This window comes from Mercurialis annua, linkage group LG5 (genome assembly GCF_937616625.2).
Source record: "Mercurialis annua linkage group LG5, ddMerAnnu1.2, whole genome shotgun sequence".
NCBI classification, from domain to species: domain Eukaryota; kingdom Viridiplantae; phylum Streptophyta; class Magnoliopsida; order Malpighiales; family Euphorbiaceae; genus Mercurialis; species Mercurialis annua.
The window spans coordinates 14,405,915-14,417,346 of NC_065574.1; positions in this window are offsets into that span (position 1 = coordinate 14,405,915).

Sequence of the window (11,432 nt, forward strand, 5' to 3'; positions counted from 1 at the left end):
GTGCATATTCTGCACTTCCGCTTGATTCGTTTGCATGGCTGCTATGCCAGCTAAAAATTGTTCGAAATCAAAGCCCGGAATATTAAAATTAGGCCCACGGCCTCTACCACGACCTCGACCACGTCCACGACCACGACCTTCGCCTGCTGCGGGTATCGCATCGTTATGAACGGACTCCTCATCATGAACATTCTCCTCTTGAATGTTTTCCTCATGCTGATCAGCCATTCTGATCAAAGCACGTCGTCTATTAAAAATCTATCTAAACGTTCTAATCGTATACTATCAGGCTCTACTTACTCCTAACAAGCATACAGACTCGATCCTAGAGCACAGTTGGGAATATTTAAAACAAATGATGACTTAACAAATGACATGACCGAAAATCCTATATGTTGCAGTAGACTCTATACCAATTTCCTAGGTTCACATTCCATACGGTATATAACAATGATACCACCTTTACTATCAACCACTTTTCGACTATCACTCAGTCGGTGGAAATGATACCAACTTTCATTACTCCTTTCATATATTAGTAATGGTTTAAGACTATAAACCATCACTTTGATATCAAACTCGACAATGGCCCGTTTTTCGACCATTGCTCTGATACCACCTTTGTCACGACCCGATTCTCGGCATCGAGACCGGCGCTAGGGAATGGGAGTGGTTGCTCCGAAACCCGTAGCAAGCCTTAAAAATACATTAAAATCACTTAAAATTTTTCGCGGAATTCAAATCATTTTCGAACATTTTAAAATCGCAGTTTAAAACGTTCTATTAAAAATTACCATTTAAAACATGCACATAATTTTTCTCTTTAATTATTGCATTTTAGTTTCAAAACCATTTCTCTATGGTTTATAATGCATCTCATTATGCATACCATCTTACTATGGTAATTACTGCATTTCACTATGCATGCCATTTCTCTAATGGACTTAACTGCATTTCACTATGCAGATGCGTTCGCCGCATTTTATTCAAGTGCAGTCGCCCGGACTTTCGCACAGCATTCACATATTACACATTATCAGAGTTTAGCGTTATAAAATATAAAGCATAAATAAGTCCAACGACTACTAAGGTATCACCGTTCATTATTCTAGCTACTGCAACTCTAGACACATAAAGGAAAGTCATTCTCACTTATTCAATCCAGGGATTTCCGGAACAAGAAATTGGAAATCCACACGTCAAACTACTCGCCTGTAAAAATATTAAATTCAACGGGGTCAGTTATAAAAACTGGTGAATGCGTACAACATGTACTAATAAACATTAATATGAAAGCAATGCATTCCAGATTACCGATTCATATGAAACCCTAAACCATGATTCATGTTCCTATATGCTTTCAAAACAGGAAACATAAATATTCCACATCATTTCATCATATTCGGGTTAACCTTTTCATGGCCGTATTTATTCATTTCTTTTTGTACTCTAGCCTGTCAAATCTGATCATTCATCTTTTACGTATGTGAAGGTCTTTAGACTCTTTCACCATACAACAGATTTCGGCAGTACATATATACCGTCGCCATTTCACTTTTTTAAAGGTTCAACCTCTCAGATCTCGGCAGTTTCTCTTTACTGCCTTTGGTCGTCTATATTCCGTTGCCTCTGAAGATCTGTTCACACAGAGTCTAGGCCGTCGCCTGACTTTCCAGGCCGTCGCCAGGATTCACACAGCACATTCACATGCAACCCATTCTAAATGCAATACTGGTGATCACACAGCACTATTGCCGCCCAATAGTAAGCACGTTTCAATGAATCTAAATCGGTTTCAACACTATGAATAGTTCATGCGATTTAAATTCAAAATAAAATAAAGCATTTGCAAATCATGTAAAGCAGTTCGCAAATATTTTTAATACTAATATTTAGCAGTATAAGTTGTAAACACACTCACAGTACTCGCTTATTCCAAATATAAAAATACCACCCGTCGAATATTCAAAACCTTTGCTCGCCGGTTTCCGCGACAAAACTCGCTGGATCTAATTTAGAGATTAAACATTAATAAATGTAATAACTCTAAATTCTAGGATAAACTCTAGACCGACTCAACCATATAACCACATAATCACAAACCAAATTTGATTCTGACTATCTATTTCCGCGTCATCGTATTTCTATACGATACACCACGTAGTTTATTTAATTCCATAAATAAACATAGAATTATAACTCCATATAATTCTAACACATATTCAATTCACATAATTTTCTAAAAACACACTTTTAGAAAATCTCATCAAACATATCACAATTCAAAATAACCAAAAATATTTTTCCGTAAAATATTTTTGACCCGGGGCTCGGCCCCCCCTTATTTTCTGCCAAAAACATTTCGGCACTAACTACTGCCAACTGAGTTTAGGACTGAGCCAACATGCTCTATCCCCTTCACTCAAACTCCGGTCACCGTATTCCGGTGGTTTTGGCCGGAAAACTCAAAAACGCTAAAAACGCTTAAAAATTCATTTTAAGCCATTTTAACACCGAAATTCACCAAAATCATTTTCAAATACATTTTTAATTTTTTTCTTGTAAAAACAGCAGCCCAAAATTTTAAAATATTTATTTTTCATTATTTTAGCCATTAAAACCGAAATATCAATTAATAATCAAAACCGATTATTAATCCGTCAAAACACTTCGATTAAATCACTTAAATTCCATAAATAATTATCATATGTATTTCCAGAAATTTTTCATGAATTTTTCTGCCCAGAAATTAAAATGACAGTTTTACCCTTTTTCATCAAATTTTAGCCGAATAGAGTTATTAAAAATTAAACCCGATTATTAAACCGCTAAAAATTAACCATCAACCATTTAATTAACATCAACCACAAATATAACTCATACATGAACCAATTTATTTCCAGAAATTAAAAATCCCTTTATTTACCATTTTTAAGCTATTTTTAAGCTTTAAAACAATTAAAAATTGAAACCCAACTAATTAAATTTACACCCGAATTAATTAACATTTTTAATCCACAAAAATTACACTTTAAAGCATATATAAATCTCAACATATAGATCAGCCCAGAAATTTAAATAAATAATTTAATTTTCACGGAAAAAATTATTTAAAACTGAAACCCATATAAACAATTACTAAAACCAACTAATTATCCATCAAACATCACATTTAAACCATCCTATGCATGTTTCTAACACTTAACCAATATCAGCAACTAAAAGTAAGGTTTTGAGCTTGAAATTATACCTTGATTCAACATGCAAATACACCTACACGATCTACGCAATATTCCCGACAATTTTCGTGAAGAAAGTTTTGAGAGAAAATCAAAGAATAAAGCTTGGTGTTTGTGGTTATGGTGTATTCGGCACCCACAAGAAAATGAAGAAGACAATTGAAGACTTGGGCACCAAGACTTCATATGGAAATATCTAGATATTAATTAGGTTGTTCAATTATTTACAAGTTTGCCGTTATGGCATTCTTGTAAATAATTCGAACTCTAGGGGCAAAATAAATTTAACTTTACCAAATATTCAAAAACATTAAATCACATCATATGGGCTGAGTTAAAATATTTTTGGGCCTTTAAAAATATTTAAAATAATTATTTTTACGGTTTTTAGTGAAAAATCACAAAATTCACTTTTAACACGTAAAATTGCCAAAAATCACATTTAAGGCAAACACATAGCAAATCACATTTTTACCCTTATAAATTCATCACGTGAATTTATTCACTATTTTCGAGGTCCTAATCAATTAAAATCGGACACTAGCGAAAATAAACACTAATAATTCTACGGGGTATTACACTATGGCCATATATAGAAATAGTTCTTGTTGGACCCCATATATCAACATGCAGTAAATCAAAACAATTCTCAACAACAGAATTACTAACAGGAAATGGAATTTTCTTTTGTTTGGCCAAATGGCAAGTTTTACAATGTGAATCTACAGGTAACTTGATCAAAGAACAATTATTCTGCAAACACTTTAATCTAGAAGTAGCTAAATGGCCTAATCTATTATGCCAAAGAGAATCAGTTTTAACAGAATTTACAACACAGGAAACATCAATCTCATCATTGTCAAAACATGTTTTATCAAGTTGATAAAGGCCTTGAGTCTTTCTAGCTAATCCAATCATCTTCCAATTGATAGGATCCTGTATTATACAAACATTTTTATAAAGAATCAAGCAATAAGAATAATATTCTGTCAATTTACTAGTGGAAATCAAGTTTAAAAAGAAATTTGGCACATATAACACATTATGCAACTTAAAGTGTTTACTAAACATAACTGTGCCTATATGTGTGACTGCAATTTTCTGTGTATTTGGTAAGGTAACATATATGTCTTTAATAATCTGATAAGAACTAAAAGACTCTAGTGAACAAGTTATGTGATCAGTTGCTCCAGAATCTATAATCCAAGCATTCATATCAGATTTATTAACATAAGTACAGGCAGAAATATGCATACCAGAATCTGTAGCTGCAGGAGTAAAATTTGTAGAGACAATATTAATCTTTGGAGAGCTTGTAGAAGCATTCTGTTGAAGCATACTCATCAACTGATTATATTGCTCCTTAGTAAAAGTTGGTGTTGAATCTTTGTCTTTGTCTTCAGATATTTGCCTTGTGTTAAACATCCCCTCAAATTGTCCATTGTTAGAAATATCATTATACTGATTATAAAACATCTGTTCTTGACTATTATAACCATTTTCTTGATCATCTTCTGTCAAGAATTCACCAACTTGATTAACAAACACTTGAGGTCTAGGTTTAGGCTTGTATCCAGGTGGATACCCATGTTTCTTAAAACATATATCAACTGTATGTCCAGAAAAACCACAGTAGGTACAAACTGGCTTATCACTACTTACTTGATTATATCCTTTTCTCTGAAAAGTCTGAGGCCTAAAATTTCCTGCATTTCCATTACCAGAAGGTGGTCTATTCATTCCATAAGATTTATTTCCATAGTTATTGGATCCATAACCAGAAAATTTTCTTTGAAAAGAATTTGCTTGAGTTGCAAATACAGCAGGATCTACAATCTGATTATTAACATTTAACAAACCAACTCCCATTTGTCTTTCATGTTGCAGAACTAATGAAAAAACTTTGTTGATTCTTGGCAGAGGATCAATCATAAGAACTTGTGTCCTAACATTTGCATATGAATCATTTAAACCCTTTAAGAACCTTATTATGTAATCTGTTTCTTGTTGATCTTTAACTACCTTAAGAGCATCACAGCTACATTGAGGCATACATTTACAAACAGGAATCATCCTAAGATTTGAATATTCATCCCAAAGTATCTTAAGTTGAGTAAAGAAATCAGTAACAGACATACCATTCTGCTTGAAGGCATACATTTCCTCTTGTAAATCTGATATACGAACTGCATCTCCTTGAGAGAATCTATCACATAAATCTTTCCATACTTCTAAGGCTGAATTGATCCATAAAACACTCTGTGCTATAGATGGTGATAATGATCTGATGATCCAAGAAAGAACCATTGTATTACAACGTTCCCAAATAGGATAGATTTCTTGTTCTCTTGATGGAATAGGGATACTTCCATCAACAAATTTAAGTTTGTTCTTAGATAACAAACACATTCTCATAGCTCTTGACCAAGAATTATAATTTTGACCGTTTAATGATGGAGAAACCAAGATTAACGAAGGATTTTCATTTGGGTGTAAGTAAAAAGGACTTGATTGATTATCAAAATCTAAATTTAATTGAGTCATTGAAAAGAAATTAGGGTTTATGAAAGAAAATAAAGAAAGAGAGATCAATTGACAGAAGAAACAGAAGAAGTAAAAATTCAGATAAAAAAGAAAAAGATTAACAAGAATTTGATTTCAAGAACCTGTAACAATGATTCAGAGATTTGCGAGCTGTATTGCTCTGATACCATATAAGAATTTGAAGAACTTGAGCTTATTGAAGCTTATTGCAGAAATTAAGAACAAGAACAGAGATTGATTTGAGAAGAAGAAGAATTGCTTTGTATATTGATTAAGAGAAATAAATTCTTTTATTAAAATACAAAAGAATGATTACATGCCTTTTTATATTAATTGACAACTGTCAATATTATAGGCAATTGTGCTTAACGGCTATATTCCTACAAAGCTAATTCTGTTACTAACAGAATTTACAACAGAATTAAAACTAACTAACTCTAACTAATCTATTCTAAAACTGAACCTTTATTAACATGCTTCAGTATCTCACTTCGAAGAAATTTGATTTTTTTGGATGTACAAACTTAAAAAAAAAAAGTATTACTTTATCCTGTTTAGTGTTTTAGTATTTTATTTTCATGCAAACAAATTTTATTTTTAATGATCAACCTAAATATAAATTTTAATATCTAAAATTAAAAAGGCACACCTCATCTATAAATATTTGTTGTGCTAAAAAAATGAGATCTACATTCTCCATTGTTTTAGCTTGTGTTATCAAACTAATAATATTATTACAAAGTAAAAGAATATTTTTATTAGAATTCATTAAAACTTTTATATAAAATAAAATTAAATTATCTTTTTATTGTTTCACCATTTAAAAACCACAGCTCTTATACTATTTCTATTTTCTTTAACATTATGCAAAAATGGTGAACTTTATTGTAAAATACCAGACTAATTTTTTAAATTTGAACCAGAATTGAATGAGAGAATTTTTATTCTAACAATTTTTTTAGTTTATAATCTTATGCATGTAGCTAATTTCAGTATAGCGTGGTGAATCAGTTTATTTAAGTGAAAAACTCCCATTTATTCAATCTCTTACTGCATATATCATGGTACATTATTGAACAAAGGATTAATTTATCCTTTAAATTTGACATGAAATATCAAAAAAGTAAATTCAAGAAAACAAAATTATTTTTTACATTGAACTTGGCATAACCAGCTTATTTTTTCTCCTCTAACAAAAAAAAAGGATTACCTATTGATTCTTCTTCTCTCTATGTGATCTATTTTTTTTATCGTTCAAAATCATCCTTACATCTATCGATTCTATTCCATTTCTTTCCTTTTACCCATTAATTTAAATCTCATCATAATTTATTATTGTGATCTACTGTTAAGTTTAGGATTTGTTCATTTTAATTTAAATGATTTGATAAAATTTAAAAATTTAAATTTATTTGATTTTAATTAATTCAAATACATTTCATACGTTGATATAATTTTGTGAAGTAAAATAACTTTTCTCAATTTTTTTACATTGAGTGTTTATCAATTAATATAGGGAAAAGGATCATTTATACTCTTATGATTTGGACACAGGATCAAGTTAGTCTTTAACGTCCAAAAAGATTCAAATATACCCTGACGTATTAAACAGTGAACAATCAGGCCTCTCGATTTTGTTTTTGCATCTAAATTAGACCCTGATTGTTCATTTTTTAAAATGTAGTTTGAACTTTTTCGAACATTGAAGGCTTATGTTATTCTGAAGTCAAATTTTAAAAATATAAATGAATCAAATTTTAAAAGTATAAATGATCCTCTTCTATCAGAATAATGGAAGGCAAATGTGATTTGAGGATTGTCCTCAAAATTAAAAAGATATTGACAATTATGTCTGACATGAGTAGGTAAATTGTTGAAAATTATAGTCACATTTAGTGATAATTGATAGATTGGTGTAGAAGTAAGAAGACAAGAATCAAAAGATGCATGTGGTCCTCCTAATTAAGTGAAAAGGGAAAATAAGCAAAATGGGAGAGCCAGCACATGGCGACGATTTAAACAAATCCTAAATCTACAATGAAGTATGTTTAAAAATAAGTTGCTTGTTTTATATTTGTCTTCAATCAACCGTACCATTTCGGTTAGAATTCTTTTTGAAAAGTTTATAGGTATACTTAATTTATCACGTCATCCGTAAGCTATACCGATTATATTATAACTAACACGTCATTAAAATGATAGCATCATTGTAATATCACTACTAAAAAGTATAAAAAATAATAAATGAAATTACAATAATACCATCAATAACGTGTTATAATGTAATTGGTTTAGTTTACGGATGATGTGATATACTAAGTCTATTATTTTTCTTCGAACAGTTAGTTATTTAGTAGATAGGTGGAACAATTGCAAATTATCCAAAAAGGTCAATTAGACAAAGTCCATCCCAAATGAAGTCCAAACCTAAGTCGGGCTCTGAGAACCGAGACAATACATCCGAACTGAAAACATCACAGCAGAAATATGACAAAAAAACTATGAGATAAATCATGAATCAGCATAACTGAAGTTAGGGAAAGAAAAGCCCAACTGGGAGATCAAGAAGAGGGAAACACAAAGAATCCTTTGACAATGGAATGTCTGACAAGGGAACGTTATCCTCGCATACCACGCACCTAACACATTCTTCAAAAAAAAATAACTGATTTATACACATTATCACACCTCCAACATACTTGTCCACATCAATTTTCTATATATACATGGATTCATGTAAAAAAAATCAGGTCAATACTCTTTTTTCACTCTATAGGCTGAAAAATTACCGACTTATTTTTTTCTTTAATAGCACCTTATTCTTGTAAAACAGTATACTATTCAATTATCACATCTTTCTCTCACTCAATACTAACTTGTTTGTTGGAGTTAACACCCAGAAACCATCTCTGGCGCTCTTGTAACCTGTTTATTTTTGTTCTCAAGTGGATCTCGACAGACTTGAACCATATATCGCTTGATGATTTATCACGTGGCACCGTCAGTGAAATTTTTTTTCCTTTTCCATGATTCTGTTCTTGTTCTGATACCTCACCAATCAGTCTGATGGAGGAAATAGACCATGTGTTGATCGAACTCAACCTTTCCACTGTGGCAACAACAGTGGGCTGCACTATGGGAACAACGTTAGGGTTGCACAGTGGTGGATGAAGAGTACCCTCGGCTCTAGCTAAAGTGTTGTTTAATTTCGAAGATGACCAGAGTGTAAGTAATGCTTGAGGTGTGAAAATGTTTCACTGACCTAAAGTATATTTCACTATGTTAGCGTATACTCCAGAATACAACAAAGCCCTCTACTTATTCAAAAGTAGAAACAGAAGTAACAGTGATGAATATTGGATACAATCTCGTATCTGAACTAATCCAACCACTAAACTTATTTTAAAATTTGAAATGAAAGATATTTTGTAAAGTAAAACTTTGTTAGCATGTTAATGAATATAGACTCGTTTTAAAAGAAAGGTTCAATGTAACTAAAAGATGCAGTGGCATAAAATCAGGAACCGAATGGTTTAATATTCAAAATAAAAACAGGTTATAAGCTTAGTCAAAAATGTGTGCAGATTTTAAGGGATCAGATAAGTTTTAAAAATATTAATTAATAGCAAAACATTTAATTGAACCTAACCCATTTTATATCCATCATCCACCCCACACCCAACTCTGCGGGGGAAGGGCGCGCAAGCCTATTCCCTTCCCTTCAATACACTTATAAAATCATAATATAAAATACTATATAAATTTAAATACGGTCTTTTAAACTTCCAATTTGGAATTTTAAATTTAGAAATAACCCTTTGAAAAACAAAACACAATAGAAAGTACACTTTTTCCATTGTTTTTGACTCGAGCGGGTAGCACCTTGTCTTCAGTTATCTTTGGAGAATACCCATTTCTCTATCATTATCACCTATGGCAAGAGCATCATTACATCCGGTTGTACATCCGCCGGGTATGTCACCATCTCTTTTTGTAACACCCACACCCCAAATGCCTCAAAGTTTCAAACAGAACTCATATTTTGGCTCTCACAAACCTTGGCTCCCCAATAAATGCAACAATCACTACCACCACGAAAACCAAGGCCGGAAACACTACCGCCTCTTCTCAAAATTAGTTTCACATTACGTGCTATGCACGTGACTCGTAACGTAACTTGTCAATGAACATATTAGTAAATTTATTATAATTATATCAATTTTTTATTTATAATTAATATTAAATTAGTTAAGAATTTTTGTATAAGTAAATATAATATATTCGGTTATTAATTTTTTTTTTCATACTGAATTTATTTTTCTTTTAGTTTTATAATAATCATAATTAAATAATTAACTTAATTTTATTAATAATATCTTTAAAAATAATAAGATAGAAATTTAAATAATATTATATTGACCAAATACAGTATTTTAATTTTGTAGTTCAATCAAATTAAAAGATAGGTATTCCTACTAACTTTGGAGACAATTTAGTTATTTTTTACATAATAAAAACTAAATTTAAAATAATTTATCTACATATTCTAATTACGACTTTAATTACAATAGTGATTAATTAAATAACTAATTAGTTAATGACTATAAAACCTTTATTTAGTAGTAAATTAAAGAGGATTATTCAGTAAATTTACCTGTCCTCCCTTCCCCCCTCACGCATCCGTGCTTCTATATATAGTATAGATTAAAAAATACATAGACTATCATTCTCGCAATTTAGCATCTTTAAAATTCAAAAATACATAGGCTATCATTCTCTTTAAAATTCACAAAATAATTTTCTCTTTAAAATTTATGATTTGTATTTAGAATTATTTTCCAAATACCTGTTTTTGCAAAGACATTTTGGCCCATTTTTTCCTATTTTCCAACACTACCTAATTTGCTAACTTATTTACCAAAAATACCCACTATATAAAAAAGGCTTATCTCATTTTAAATTAAACTTTTACATAGCCACTCTTTTTTTCTCTTTTCTCTATTTTCTCTCTTAAAGTTCTCTCTTCTTTTCTTTTTCGTTTGATTTTCAGTTTGTATCCTCTGGTTACTTTTCCGTTCGCGCTTCCGTTCATCTCTTCCGTTCGCACTATGGATTTCTCAACTCGTTTTTAGATTTATGTAATTTTTAGATTTTTTGTACTCCCTCCGTCCCAAAACAATAGTCCACTTTTCCCATTTTCACACAGTTTAAGAAATATAATTAATGCTCTAAATTTCCACAAATTTATCTTCATTTTTCCTATCAATACCCTTATTAAATGTTATGACTATAGGCTAATTGCAATAAATGATACACTTTAAATAAGGGCAATATAGAAAATAAACACTTTAAATTGTGATATACAAAAAAAGTGGACTATTATTTTGGGACGGAGGGAGTAATAATTTAAATATTTTGTAAATAAATTATTGTAGATCCATAATTTTTATTTATAAAATTATTCTATTATTCATATAATTATTTATTTTGTCTTAATCTTATTCATATATTTGTTTATTGCTACTGATTTTGTAAAGAACAAATTGATTTATGATGCATTTGTAGTAATTTTATAATATATTTACGTTTTAGTGTATTTTTGGTGTATTTATAGTGTATTTCTGGTGTTTTTCGGAATATCTATGTTTT